This window comes from Oryctolagus cuniculus, chromosome 17, assembly GCF_051225735.1.
Source record: "Oryctolagus cuniculus isolate XC-2025 breed Fujian yellow rabbit chromosome 17, ASM5122573v1, whole genome shotgun sequence".
In the NCBI taxonomy this organism is placed as follows: domain Eukaryota; kingdom Metazoa; phylum Chordata; class Mammalia; order Lagomorpha; family Leporidae; genus Oryctolagus; species Oryctolagus cuniculus.
The window spans coordinates 68,415,330-68,428,345 of NC_142883.1; the positions used below are offsets into that span (position 1 = coordinate 68,415,330).

The 13,016-nt window shown below is 45.1% G+C and overlaps 1 non-coding gene across 1 annotated transcript; it reads left to right on the forward strand.

Moving 5' to 3' along the window:
* The first annotated feature begins 6,500 nt into the window (after positions 1-6,500).
* LOC127489002 (U1 spliceosomal RNA) lies at positions 6,501-6,664 on the forward strand. The gene has a single exon (XR_007916905.3). It is a non-coding gene; the product is annotated as a U1 spliceosomal RNA (small nuclear RNA).
* Positions 6,665-13,016: the final 6,352 nt, after the last annotated feature.

Here is a 13,016-nt window from a genome sequence, read left to right on the forward strand (position 1 = left end):
ACGGCCTGCCTAGTTCAAGAAGATAGCTGGAAAAGTAAGCACGTAAGAGCCCGGGGTTTCTGGGGTTCTGAGAGGGAGGGGCTGGCCTGTGCTGGAACGCTCCTGTTCTGTGAGAGTTGGGAAGGGGTGTTCAAGCTGTGGAAATGACCACTTGGAAAACACAGAACTCCAGGGAAAATGGAAGGAAATTTGAAAAATGCCTTGTAAGGGTCTCTCCTTGTCCAGGAAGCACGGCTGGCTTTTTTAGTGGAGTAACCTGTACCCTACTTGTTGCCTGGATTCCTCACCCTGACTTTGCTGTCGGCTTAAAGGACCTCCTGAAATATTATAAATCAGAGCCCTTCAAGTTCTCAGGAGCTAAAGAAGGAACCAGCTTATGCGGAGCACATGAACAAATCCCATACATGTAAATGCTCATAGGCATTCCGCCGGAACAGAGCTCGGGCCTCAAGGCCCAGAACAGTTTTTCTCAAAGCCAAAATTCAAACCTAGTACCGTTTTTTATTACCCCGAGCTGCCTCCAGACGTTGAGCCCCTCCTAAGGGGCGCGGCGGGGCAGAGGCAGGGGGACTGACGGCAGGAGAGCCTGCTCAGTTTGTACCCAGTGTAGGAGACCCCAGAAAGGCTGCCAGACTGCTCCAAACGTGGCTTGGCGCTCAGAACATTGCTGTACTTCTAATATGATCTATCCCTGGGCACTCGCTGGGCATTACTTAAGTGTTGTCCTCCAGGAAATTCATGCTTATGCAACCTGGTTCCTGGGTGAAGAAAAGATGGTGTTACCACATTCAGCGATAGCTCTTCTGTTAGCTTGGTCATGCTCAGAGGAATTGGTCATATTTAGAATTTTATTTCATCAGCAGTGGAGACTTAAGAAACTTGTGGATTCTGCCATCAGCTATACAGTTAGGTGCTAATAACATTCTCTGGTCCTTGAGTTGCCTGTACCGACTACCATGTCCAAGATAATCCTTAAAGTTTCTTTGATGCAGTTTACTCAGCTTTCAAACTGACATCCAGGTTTATGAAGCTAGGCACCTGAAACTAAGCAAAACTAGGGGATAAATATGGAATGTGCACAATCCTGTATTGTCAGTTTTCTCCAAATTTCTTTAGAGAGGGAAGGGTTGAATTATTTAACTGGTGAGTCATTTAAAACGTTGTCTGTTAAGTAAGCATTAAGGTACTGTGGCGTAAAATGTAAACATTAAAAGTTTTCAGATAGTCATAAGCTGGATAATTTAGCTGCTCAGAAATGTTTTTATTGTCTTTTTTTTTTTTTAAGATTTATTTTGGCTGGCGCTGCAGCTCAATAGGCTAATCCTCCACCTGCAGCACCAGCACGCTGGGTTCTAGTCCCAGTCGGGGCACCAGATTCTGTCCCGGTTGCTCCTCTTCCTGTCCAGCTCTCTGCTGTGGTCCGGGAGTGCAGTGGAGGATGGCCTAAGTCCTTGGGCCCTGTACCCACATGGGAGATCAGGAGAAGCACCTGGCTCCTGGCTTTGGATCAGTGCAGTGCGCCGGCCACAGCGCACCAGCCACAGCGGCCACTGTGGGGTGAACCAATGGCAAAGGAAGACTTTTCTCTCTGTCTCTCTCTCTCACTGTCCACTGTGCCTGTCAAAAAAAAAGATTTATTTTATTTATTTGAAAGACAGAGTTACAGAGAAAGGTAGAGACAGAGAGAGAGGTCTTCCATCTGCTGGTTCACCACCCAGTTGGCTGCAATGGCCGTAGCTGCGCCAATGCAAAGCTAGGAGTCAGGAGCTTCCTCCGGGTCCCCCACGTGGGTGTAGGGACTCAAGGACTTGAACCATTTTTCTACTGCTTTCCCAGGCCATAGCAGAGAGCTGGATCGGAAGAGCAGCCAGGGCTAGAATCAGCACCCATATGGGTTGCTTGCACCACAGGTGGTAAATTGACCTATACTGCACCACAGTGCCTGCCCTCTGACTCTGTCTTTTCAGTTAGCATATTAATGTCCATTTGCATCCATTTTATCACAAATCTCAGGATTTCAATTTTGTGGCTGATTCATATTATTTTATGTATATATAAAATTTGCTTTATCCACACTTCAGTTTATGGACATCTTTTCTATTGTAGATTTGGCTGCTAGGAACTTGGGAATAACTCTTTATTTTTAATAGAACATTTTTATTGAATATAAATTTCAGAAGTATAACTTCTGGATTATAGTGGTTCTTCCCCCCATAACCACCCTCCCATCCACAAACCATCCCATCTCCTAAATGGAACCATAATGTGTGGAATGTCTCTGAAAACCCTATAAAAACCCTGACCCTTGATTTCTCGGGGCTGCTCTGTTCCTGCGTGTTCAGAGAGCCCCAGCATGCTGGATCAACAAACCCCTTGCTGATTGCATGAGAGTGTCTCTTGGAGTCGTTCCTTGGGCTGCGGATGCTTCTCGACCCTAACACTGACTGCTCTGTTCCCCATCCAGCTTCCTGCTAATGCACCAGGGAAAGCATCAGATGATGACCCAAGGACTTGGGTCCCTGCCACTTATGTGTAAGACCTGGATGGAGTTCCTGTTTCATGGCTTTGGCCTGGCCCAGACCTGGCTGTTTCAGCCATTTGGGGTGGGAACCAGCAAATGGAAGATCTCTCTCCCTCTCTCTCTCTCTCTCTGTCTTTCAAATAAATAAATCTTTAAAAGAAAAAACAACGTCCACTGCAGGTGTTTGGTCTAGCAGTTAAGATGTTCATTAGGACACTGGTGTTCCAACTGAAGTTAAATGAATTCTAGTCCGGACTCTGCTCCCAATTCCAGTTTCTTGATAATGTACACCCCAGGAGGCAGCAGGTTATGGCTCAAGTGGCATGGTCCTTGCCATCCATGTGGGCGATCTGAACTACTTCCCAGCTCCCAGCTATTGCAGACATTTGGGAAGTGAACCAGCAGTGAGAGCGCACACACTCCCTCTGACTTTATGTGTCTCTGCTTCTCAAGTAAAAAAGTAAAATAATTTTTTAAACATTTATTTTTCATTTATTTTAAAGACAGAGTTACAGAGAGTGGTAGAGACAGAGAGAGAGGTCTTCCATCTACTAGCTCACTCCCCAAATGGCCACAACAGCCGAAGCTGAGCTGAGCTAATCTGAGCTAGGAACCAGGAGCCCCTTCTGGGTCTCCCACGTGGGCGCAGGGGCACAAGCACTTGGGCCATCTTTCACTGCCTTCCCAGGTGTATCATCAAGGAGCTGGATCAGAAATGGGGCAGTCGGGATTTGAAACCAGCGCCCATATGGGATGATAGCACTGCAGGCTGGGGCATCAACAAGATGAGCCACAGGATTGACCCCAGATAAATTTTTTTTAATTAAGAAAACTCATTTCTTACTGTCTTGGTTCCTCGCAAACACCATTATGTTTCAGTGACTTTGATTACACTTGATACCTCATATAAGTGGAATGTATAGAATCCATCCTTTTTGTGATTGGGCTTATTTGACTTAACATAATATCTTCAAGGTTCATCTATCTTATAGTGTGTGTCAGAATTTCTCTTTAAGTCTTAATTATAGGGGCTGGTGCTGTGGTGTGTGGGGAGCAACTCGGACTAGACTAAGTTACTGGAATTAAGACTTATTCTATGCATCTGCTCTCCCACAATACGGCGCTGAGAAGGGAGTAACAGCTTCTACACAGCTGCCTCCAGTTCAACCAATAAGCAGCAGGACCTGCTCCTGATTGGAGGAGAGCAGCGTACTCGGCGTGTGGGTAGCAGAGTTGGGATTGGTGGAAGAGGACTATAAAGGAGGAGAGAGACAACATGCACCAGGAACATCTAAGGGGAACATCTAGCTGAAGGAACACCTGTGCAGCCCCCGAGAGAGCTGGCCGGCGGTGTGCTGCTCCCCCGCGGAAGTGAGGAAAGTGGCTAGGGGGAACCGCCCTTCCATGGAGGTGGAAGGGACGGTAGCCAACCCAGGAAGAACCAGCAGCAAACCCGGGGAGGGCCGAGCAGACAAAAGAACAACGCAGGGTCCTGTGTCGTTCCTCCGCGAAGAGGGGGAGCGACAGTGGTGTAGTAGTCTAAGCCTCTGCCTGAGGCACTGGCATCCCATATGGACACCAGTTCGTGTCCCAGCTGCTCCTCTTCTGATCCAGCTCTCTGCTATGGCCTGAGAAATCAATAAAAGATGGTCCAAGTGCTTGTGCCACTGTGCCTACATGGGAGATCCGGAAGAAGCTGCTGGCTTCTGGCTTCGGATCAGCCCAGCTCTGGCCTTTGAGTCCATTTGGGGAGTGAACTGGCAGATGGAAGACCTTTCTGTCTCTACCACTCTCTGACTGTAACTCTACCTCTCAAATAAAAAATAAATAAAATATGTAAAAACAAAATAAGAATGCACAAATCTGAAACTGGCATTTGGGATTTAAGAATTGTTGGTGATTATTACCAGTATAGGTCATATGTATGACTTTTTCCCCTTATTCAAATAGTTTGCAACCAGATTTTGAGATAACTTGTTTCACATAAAAATATTTATAGATTTTCTTTCTTTATATGCATAAAACACACATATAATACTTATTTACAGAAGAAAATATATAAAAATCGAACTGATAATCTGTTGGAAAAAAAGTCTTGAGTAGTAATTTTCCCCTACATCACAAAATCCCCTTCCCCCTGCCCCATTTTTTTTCTTACTATTTTGGACACTTCTGTGTTCTTGGTTATTGCGTGTTAATCTTTAATTACGATTTTTTTTTTGACAAGCAGAGTTAGACAGTGAGAGAGAGAGACAGAGAGAGAGAGTTATAAACAGTGAGAGAGAGAGAAAGGTTCACTCCCCTAATGGCCGCTATGGCCAGCACTGCACCAATCCGAAGCCAGGAGCCAGGTGCTTCCTTCCAGTCTCCCATGCGGGTGCAGGGCCCAAGCAGTTGGGCCATCCTCCAGTGCACTCCCGGGCCACAGCAGAGAGCTGGACTGGAAGAGGAACAACCGGGACTAGTACCCGGCGCCCCAGCCGGGATTAGAACCCCGGGGTGCCGGAGCCACAGGTGGAGGATTAGCCAAGTGAGCCACAGCGCTGGCCTAATTACAATTATTTTTAAGATAGCAATAATTTCTTCCCGTTTTAAAGATACAAAAGTGGCTACTATATTTTGAAAGAGAAGAGACTACAAGAAGAAATCTTTTATGTAAGAATTAGGAAATAGGGTGGTTCTAGTAATGTTGCAGAGACAATTAAAGAATACATCTGTTCAACTTAGAAACTCAAATTCTAATGTACTGTGAGGAATGAATGGAAAGGGTTGAGAATTATGATAATGTTATTAGGTGGGTCTGGAATATGTGAATTCTTAGCCATTGTCTGAGACAGGAGTGTGGGGAGCAACTCGGACTAGACTGTTACTCGAATTAAGATTTATTCTATGCATCTGCTCTCCCACAATATGGAGCTGGGAGAGGAGGAAACAGCTTCTACACAGCTGCCTCCAGTTCAACCAATAAACAGCAGGACCTGCTCCTGATTGGAGGAGAGCAGCGTACTCGGCGTGTGGGTAGCAGAGTTGGGATTGGTGGAAGAGGACTATAAAGGAGGAGAGAGACAACATGCACCAGGAACATCTAAGAGGAACACCTGAGGAACATCTGAGCAGCCCCCGAGAGAGCCTGCCGGCGGTGTGCCGCTCCCCCGCGGAAGTGGGGAAAGTGGCAGGGGGAACCGCCCTTCCACGGAGGTGGAAGGGACGGTAGCCAACCTGGGAAGGGCCGAGCAGACAAAAGAACAACGCAGGGTCCTGTGTCGTTCCTCCACAAAGACGGGGAGCGACAAGGAGGAGTGACATTGGTCACAAAGGTGTTTTCCAGTGATGATGGTCATCTGTCCCACTGTGGGCCTCAAGTGGGGAACTCAGTTCTTCCCTGTTTTTTTCCCTTCAAAATTAGAATTAGCATTTGTATAACTCATCTTTCAAGTGAAGATGATCATTTGTTTCCTGTTTGAAAGGAAGCAGGCTGCACATAAGCCTGAAGTTTTGTACTGACTTGACATATATTGAACAATACATGCTGTGAATTGTCAAATTTAGTTTTTCCAGATTTCATCTTTTCAGATTTGCTCATTCAGGTTACATGGACAACAGCTGGGTGAACTGTGTCAGAAATCACAGTGATACCAATATTGACAAATCTTTGAAGGCAAAAGTTTATGTAGGTTTATCTTTAAGTTTTAGTTCGGTAGCATCAGCCAGTATACTAGGAAAAGGACGCCGAATGAGCTCAGCAAAAGGGGTGTGGAATATGTAGATTAAGTGCAGTGGCTGCCAGTCTTTTGCACTCTAGGTTCATATTTCCTAAGATTTTTGGCATAACCACAAATAGAAATACTGATGTTTTATTACTGCAGTTTGAATTTTTTATTGAAAAATGAGAAACGTTGCTAGATTGCATGATAAAAATGACCTTAACTTTGAAGTGGTTTGAATATGAGGGTGAGATACCAAGCAATCCCCTTAGCTCATACTTACTTGGCAGGTGGAGATGTTGTCCTCACAAAGGTGGTCTTCCCAGGATGCGGCTCATCCATTGTGCTCCAATGTGCTGAGCCCTGTGATTTCCCCAAATGTGAGAAACCTGGCTGCATAACCTGTGCAAGTGGGGGACTGCGGTCGCGCTTTTCCCTGGCTTTTGTTGCTCAAAGGGAAAACATAATAGTCTTAGGTTTTTGCGTTTTTTTTTGTGGTTAATTTTCTCTGGATGCGTTTGTATAGTTCTATCTAGCTTCCTTGCTTTGGCTTAATCCTAAGCTTTGTTAGTATCATGTTTTTGAAGGACATGTGAAATGTCTTCCATCCCGGATTCATGCTATAATGGCTGGCCCAGAGCTTGGGCGATCTCAATCCTGGAGCCAGGAACTTCTGAATCTTTTATGTTGGGTGCTGGGTACCGAGCCCTTAGGCTATTTTCCACTGCTTTCTCCGACTGTTAACTGGATCCAAAGTAGAATGGCTGAAGTTCCGACCGGTAGCCTCAGATTCGTCGGGCACTTATGACGTCACCAAAAGGGGCTGAGCTATGTATATGAGCGCTATGTCTTCTGGTCTTGTCCACACTCTACATAGATTTCTTGGGTTTTTGAAAGCATTTCAGTATACAAAATGTTATTTTTTGGCTGTTAAAATTTCGGAGAAACCTCTATGTCACAAGTGATGGTCTGGAACTTTGTAAATGCAGTGACCCTATCTGTAGAGTGTATGGAATCTGAGTGTAATATGTCAAGCAGTCCTTAACACTTATACTTACTTGGCAGGGAGAGGTATCCTGATCACGAACCTGGTTTACCATATCTGGCTTTCCCTGTACCTCAATGCTTTCACCTCTCTACCATTTCTTTATTATATATGGCATAATTTTAGTTCGTTTCCAGTTGAAAGTTTTCTTATTTTTCTCATTTGAAAATAGGATGATAAGCAAAAGTTTATCATAACCCATTAAAGAAACTAGGGGTGAAGTAGATTATGTGGAGAATTATTAGAAATGGCTAGTAGACATGTAAATATTAGGAAATAGAATCATTTACTTGTAAAATGATTTCAAAAATTCATTTTCCAAGTAGTCTTGCTATTTCAAAGAAATATATTGGTTTAAGGTATTGATCATATTTCCTGTGAACTTTGCTTATGAATGTTTTAAAGGTTTTTTTTTTAATTTTTTATGGTGAGTGCTTTAGGATTTTTTGCATAAATTGACATCATATTATTTTGGTTTAGGATCTTTAAGATGGAGAGCACACCTTCACTGACACCCTTTCAAAGATTAGGACAGATACAAAATGGGGGAGGGAGGAATGTTATTACCTACATGTTTAGGAGGTACATACTATGCTTGAAGGTCACACAAGAGGTTCATCACTGGGAGAAAGGATCTGAAAGACAAACATAGATCCAAGTCTTTGTTGTGGTCCAAGGCATTACTCAAGGAGATTCCCCATGGAGCATTCTTTTTGGTGGGTTTAAAGTAAGTAGGCATGAGCTTCAGGAAGTCCTCCTGTGACAGAAGTGACCAGTACAGCTCACTTGTGAAGTCCATGCAGGGTGCTGGCAGTGAAATAGTCTGTATAATGTCTCTGTCTCTGCCTCTCTGTAACTCTGCTTTTCAAATAAATATTTAAAAAAATAAAAGAAAAGAGACACCCCAAAATGAAGGTCTCAAAATTAAAGTTTGGTCCAACCTTCTGCCGTACTGTGTCACTGCGGCTGATTCTTCCCCAAGGCAAGCAATGGAAACTAGAATCCCTCTTCCCCAAAGTGGGTTAGAGAAACCAGAGCCTCTTTTCTGCAAAGCCAGCCATAAAACCCAAAAGTATTGCTCTTAACTTTTCCCCACTTCGCTGTGTAAGGGTTGCCCAAAGGGTGCCAGCACTGTGGCCTAGAGGGTTAAGCTGCCTCTGCAATGCTGGCATCCCATCTGGGTGCCAGTTTGAGTCCTGGCTGCTCCACTTCTGGTCCAGCTCCCTTCTAATGAGCCCCTGCACCTGCGTGGGAGACCCAGATGAAGCTCCTGGCTTCAGCCTGTTGCTGCCATTTCCGGGGGCGGGGGGGAGGAAAGACGAACCGGCATATGGAAGATATCTATCTCCTTCCCTCCTCCTCCCTCTAATTCTTTCAAATAAAAAAAAAGTTGGCCATAAAGAAACTATGTTTGATTGATTGTCTTAAGACCCCCATTGTATTCCAGGAAGGGTCCTGTCCCCTACCCTGAAGGAAGAGAGGGGAAGAATCTGGACAGGCCTTGCTGTTTCCCCACTCACTCTATTATTATCATCATATCCTTTTTATCCAATCATGTTTCTGTTCAGCTGTCCAAGCTTCACTGAACCTAAGCATATAAATGGATAGTTTACCTTGGGTCTTTAAAGCCTCTCCCATCACATAAAACCATGATCAAATACATTTGTTAAGGCTTTTCTACTGTTATTCTGTCCATTCACAGTTTATCTCAGCTGATTCAAATATTGAACCTTCAGAGGGAAAGTTTGAACTTCCCTACAAAATGTACATCATCTTTCCTCCCTTGACTATGTATTGTGTCCCTTTACAAAATGTTAATGAGAGCTTCTTGTTTCTTTGTTTTTTTAACGTCAGAGTTTTAGAGAGAAGGAGAGACAGACTGATCTTCCCTCCACTGTTTCACTCCCCAGATGGCCACAAAGACCAGGGCTGGGCCCGGCTGATACCAGCAGCTTTTTCCAGGTCTCCCACATGGTTAGCAGGGACCCAACCACTTGGACCATCTACTGCTGCTTTCCCCAGGCCATTAGCAGGGAGCTGGATTGGAAGTGGAACAGCCAGGACACGAACTGTCATCCCCGTCTGGCATTGCAGCTTTACCCTGTGTGCCACAACGCAGGTCCTGAGAGCTCCTTGTTAAAAAGAATTTCAAGGTGTTGGTAGCAGAGTATTAAACCAAGTAAGGAGGGGCTGGTGCTGTGGTGCAGCGGGTTAACGCCCTGGCCTGAAGCACCGGCATTCCATTTGGGCGCCGGTTTGAGACCCAGCTGCTCTACTCCCAATCCAGCTCTCTGTTATGGCCTGGGAAAGCAGTAGAAGATGGCCCAAGTCCTTGAGACCAGAATTAGCTCCTGGTTCCTGGCTTCGGGTCAGCACAGCTCTGTTGCAGCCAACTAGGGAGTGATCCAGTGGATGGAAGACCTCACTCTCTCTTTCTCTTGGTCTCTCCTCTCTCTGTGTAACTCTTTCAAATAAGTAAATATTTTTTTTTTAAATGAACCAAGTAAGGAGTCCCAAGTGCAGGATCCTGAGCTAGTACACAACTCACTTGCCCATGGAGCCAGCCAGATCTGACCTTGACTCTCCTCTCTATCCCCTCAAAAACATTTAGAGTTCTGTAGATCTCCACTCTTAGGCCCTGGTAAATCTATGATAGCTCTTTGTTTTATTTTTCCTCTAAATTGGTACTATAGGCACATTAATTTTTCCATCCTGGGACCAGTGCTGTGGTATAGCAGGTAAAGCCCCGGCCTGCAGTGCTAGCATCCCATATGGGCAATGATTCAAGTCCTGGCTGCTCCACTTCTGATCCAGCTCTCTGCTATGGCCTGGGAAAGCAGTAGAGGATGGCCCAAGTCCTTGGGCCCCTGCATCAGCGTGGGAGACCTGCACCAGCTTGGGAGACCTGGCTCCTGGCTTCGGATCAGCACAGCTCTGGCCATTGCAGCCACCTGGGGAATGAACCAGTGGATGGAAGACCTCTCTCTCTCTCTCTCTTTCTGCTTCTCCTTCTTTCTCTGTGTAACTTTGACTTTCAAATAAATAAATAAGTAAATCTTTAAAAAAGTATTTTCCATCCCTCTTGCTGATCAGGTGTGTAGTATCTAGGTAGAACACATTCCTCTTGGATTACAGTGCCCATTTTTACAGGGCCAAGTCCTGTCCCCCTTTTATTTCATTCCTTAACATTTACTTTAATTACATGTATATAGAGTTCTTGATAAATAACGCATAGAAACGTGCCCTTAACCTCCAACCCAGTTCCCAGGTACCCTTTTATTCCCTTCATACCTTTTGTTGTTCTTTCATAAATAATATTACATTTTTCTTCACACTCTTTGAGACCTGTCTTAAATGTCATCACTTCAAGGGAGCCTGCCCTAGTTTCCTCTGGAGAAGTTCTCTCTCTCTCTCTCTCTCTCTCTTTTTTATTTGACAGATAGACAGTGAGGGAGAGAGACAGAGAGAAAGGTCTTCCTTCTGTTGGTTCACCCCCCAAATGGCCACCACGGCCGGAGCTATGCTGATCTAAAGCCAGGAGCCAGGTGTTTTCTCCTGGTCTCCCACGTGGGTGCAGGTGCCCAAGTACTTGGGCCATCCTCCACTGCCTTCCCAGGCCACAGCAGAGACTGTGGCTGGAAGAAGAGCAACCAGGACTAGAACCCAGCACCCATATGGGATGCTGGCACCATAGGCAGAGGATTAACCAAGTAAGCCACAGTGCCAGCCCATCTCTTGTTCTTTTTATAGCAGCCAGGGTTAGGAAAGATCCATTGCATAAGAAACTGTGCTATCCTTGGCAGGGGTTTCTTGCCTCAAAGAATGATTGATCACAGGATGGTGCAATGAATAGGAATTCTACTTGAGATAAGAGATAAAGAGGAACACTAGGGCAAGATTCACATTTCCTGTCTGCCTGCCTGCCTTTCTTTTTAGATTTACTTAAAAAGCAGAGTTAGAGAGAGAGAGAGAGAGAAAGAGAGAGAGAGAGTCTTCCGTCTACTAGTTCACTCCCCAGTGGCCACAATGATAAGAGCTGCGCTGATCTGAAGCCAGGGGCCCAGAGCTTCTTCCAGGTCTCCCACAGGGGTACAGGAGGCCAAGAACTTGGGCCATCTTCAGCTTCTTTCCCAGGCACTTTAGCAGAGAACTGAATCGGAAGTGGAGTAGCCAAGACTCATAAAGGATGCCAGCACTGCAGGTGGCTCCGGGTTTCTTATTTTCATTTGCCTTATCTTTTCTACTTCCCTGGGTTCTGGGTTCTTCAGAAAGAGAGATTAATCCTTACACATTTTACCACTCTTAAGGCCCTAACAATAGGAATACAGCAAACTCTTGTCGAATGAATGGATGAAATGGATTGTGAACATTTAGTTATTTTTTCAAAGATTTTATTTATTTATTTATTTGACAGGTAGAATTACAGAGAGAGAGAGAGAGAGAGAGAGAAAGGTCTTCCTTCTGTTGGTTCACCAACCCAAATGGCCGCTATGGCTGGCGCTGCGCCGATCCAAAGCCAGGAGCCAGGTGCTTCCTCCTGGTCTCCCATGCGGGTGCAGGGCCCAAGCACTTGGGCCATCCTCCACTGCCCTCCTCGGCCACAGCAGAGAGCTGGACTGGAAGAGGAGCAACCGAGACTAGAACCCAGCGCCCATATGAGATACCAGCGCCACAGGCGGAGGATTAGCCAAGTGAGCCACGGCGCCAGGCCCGACTGTGAGCATTTAAAAAATGTGTTCATCAAGTGGAATAAGGCTGGATATACTATTAAATTTAAAGGTACTCTTTCTGTGCCTGTTGTAAAGATGGAGATAACAGTTGTACCTACCTCATAGAATGATTATGAAGATTAATGTGTTTACGTTATGTAAAATACTTAGAACAGTATCTGACATATAATAAGTGCCATGTACGTGTTCCCAGCTACTACTACCATTATTATGTTTAGTACTATTAAATATAATTACATATAACTTTATTACTATTACATATATTCACACTCAAAAAATAAGCATCTGATTACTACGTTTATGAAAGAAAACGTCAACAATAGTGTGCTAGTAGGCTGCAAGGTGAAAAGAAACAGCAAGAATTATCACGCTAGGGCTAGCCTTGTACTGCTGGCAACCCCTTTGGGGTGTGCCAGTTTGAGTCCCTGCTTCTTGGTGCTTCCCATAAAGCTCCCTCCTAAGACACCTTGGAAGGCAGAGGAGGATGGCCAGGTACTTGGGTTCCTGCTACATGTGTGATAGACATGGATGGCTTTCCTGGCTCATAGCTTCAGCCTGGCCTAGACCCAGCTGTTGCAGGCATTTGGGGGAATGAAACAACAGATAGAAGATCTCTCTTTCTGTCACTCTGCCTTTCAAGTAAATAAATAAATCTTTACAAAGAAAAAAGTATCATATGCCATTACACTGTTTACAAGCTTCGTCTTTAGGGAAAGAGGAAGGACTGATTGTGAATGCGGAAAGTGAGTCCCAGGGCTGACGTCATCTGTGGAGGTGGGTGATATGTAGATGAAGAATTGCAGTGCAGACTGGGAAAGGGTGCTTCTTCCATGCTTGTATGTCTCAGAGTGTAATTTGGGGAATTTTCAAAGGCTGCTGATTTTTCATAGGTTTCAGAGTGTTTTGATTAATTTCACATCATTATATGCGGCTTTTAGCCGAACATTTATGTGGAGACCATATGTAAACAGTGCTGTGTACAGCAGGCTATGACAGACCTCAGGACTCAACAACTC